The sequence below is a fragment of the Dendrobates tinctorius genome, unplaced genomic scaffold, assembly GCF_039654945.1.
Source record: "Dendrobates tinctorius isolate UK_male_01 unplaced genomic scaffold, ASM3965494v1 ptg000366l, whole genome shotgun sequence".
Classification (NCBI taxonomy): Eukaryota; Metazoa; Chordata; class Amphibia; order Anura; family Dendrobatidae; genus Dendrobates; species Dendrobates tinctorius.
In genome coordinates this window covers 1,107,097-1,109,143 of record NW_027362032.1, presented here as the reverse complement: position 1 = coordinate 1,109,143, position 2,047 = coordinate 1,107,097, and the positions used below count along the sequence as shown (strand labels likewise).

General features: G+C 38.6%; 1 long non-coding RNA gene across 1 annotated transcript; it reads right to left on the bottom strand.

The window, feature by feature from the left end:
- Nucleotides 1-201: 201 nt before the first annotated feature.
- LOC141075654 (uncharacterized) lies at nucleotides 202-1,783 on the bottom strand. Its single transcript, XR_012227312.1, has 2 exons — nucleotides 1,629-1,783; nucleotides 202-955 (listed from the first exon to the last, which is right to left on the bottom strand). It is a non-coding gene; the product is annotated as an uncharacterized lncRNA (long non-coding RNA).
- Between the last annotated feature and the right edge of the window lie 264 nt (nucleotides 1,784-2,047).

Sequence of the window (2,047 nt, the reverse complement as noted above, 5' to 3'; positions counted from 1 at the left end):
AAATGGTATAAAAGATTGCCTTGTATTTCATTACGTCAGATAAAGTGATTTGACCACGGCTCGTGTGTGTGCAGTCTCTTTTTTTCTCCAAGCGCTTGTAAATTAAGGGCGTAAAACTCCTAATCTGGCCTCACTGGTGATTTGGCAGATCTGACTTTGGTCAGGACAAAAACAGCTACGACACTACTCAGACAACACACATTGAGGGTAAAACAGTGTGGCAATGCTTTATTGAACCACAAAACAGGCAGATAACACATAGAACATTCCCAGCACAGTACCCAACAGAGTGCACATTACAGAGTCTCACCCTTCCGCTGATTCGCTCCCAGGGTCGCTACCCCACCTGTGGTTCGCACAGAGAGGAGGTAAGGACAAGCGAAGGAAGATGACAATCCATTCAGTCCATACAAGGTAAAATGCCAGTTGATCTGAGGATCACAACCTGGCATCTCCATACATATCCATGGTTCAGCGATGGTCAATGGAGCAGATCTGTATTCTTCCAACCGTGGCTGAAAACCCCTAGGTTGTTTCCTGTAGAATGATAGATCCGTGTCCCTCGAGATGTAAAAACTATACGAAGTATATAGTTTGAAGCCTGGGATCTGCCTATATGTGGCTAGTTTTCTGTTTCGGATAACATGATACATGATTTTAATTTTTTTTTCGTCTAGTCTTGCTTGAATATAGATCGATATTAAATAAAGTCTCCTGATGAGTCGCCTTTGGTGAGGACGATGAAACCCGTAGAAATGAGAGGCTTGGAGAATGTGGTTCAACTCCCACCAAGGACAACATCTGCAAGGAGTTTGTATGTTCTCCTCGTATTTGCGTGGGTTTCCTCACACATTCCAAAGACATACTGATAGGTAATTTACATTGTGAGCCCCATTGGGGACAGCGATGATAATGTGTGCAAACTGTAAAGGGCTGCGGAATATGTCAGCGCTATCTAAAAAAGAAAGATTATTATTATTAGAAAGATTCCATTTCTGGTCAAAATATTTCCCACATTATGAACAGGAAAAAGGCTTCTCCCCTGTGTGAGTTCTATGGTGATTAACTGATTGTGATTTCCAGTTAAAACATTTCCCACATTCTGAACAGGAAAAAGGCTTCTCCCCTGTGTGAGTTCTATGGTGCTTAACCAAATATGATTTCAGTGTAAAACATTTCCCACATTCTGAACAGGAAAAAGGCTTCTCCCCTGTGTGAGTTCTATGGTGATTAACCAAATCTGATTTCTGGTTAAAATATTTCCCACATTCTGAACATGAAAAAGGCTTCTCCCCTGTGTGAATTTTTAGATGTATATTAAGATTACATTTTTTTATAAAACATTTCCCACATTCTGAACAGGAAAAAGGCTTCTCCCCTGTGTGAGTTCTATGGTGATTAATGAAATGTGATTTCTGGTTAAAACATTTCCCACATTCTGAACAGGAAAAAGGCTTCTCCCCTGTGTGAGTTCTTTGGTGTGCAAGAAAACGTGATTTCCATATAAAACATTTTCCACATTCTGAACATGAAAATGACTTCTTTGCTTTAGGAGCAGTTTGTTTTTTATTGCCTCTTTTGTGACTTTCATTTTCCTTAGTAGTCAGTAATGAATCAGAAGATGGGACCTGTTTCATAGGATCAGATGACAGATCTTTGCTGTGAATGGATGATGATATATCTGGAGTAATGGCATTCACTTCAGTTGTATCTTGTAGGATCTCAAGATCTTCTGATTTCAAAATTGAAGATGTCAGCTGTCCCTCTGATCTCCTGGTACAGTCATCTGCTAAGATAAAAAAATATTTTTTAATAAAATATAATTGAGTTTTATATTTTTGAACATTTCTACTTAAACTGTCCATAAAAATGGCAAGCTATGTAAAAAACTTTATTTACCAAGACAATGACAGTTCACAGTCTAATAGAAAACCTTGTTTAATGAGCCAGTAGTGTGCGGTGTTCAACACTTTGTTCATTCTGCCTCCCAAATATCAAATAAAAAGAAACCAATCAGTGTTATGTAGGTGAAAATAATACCAATTCT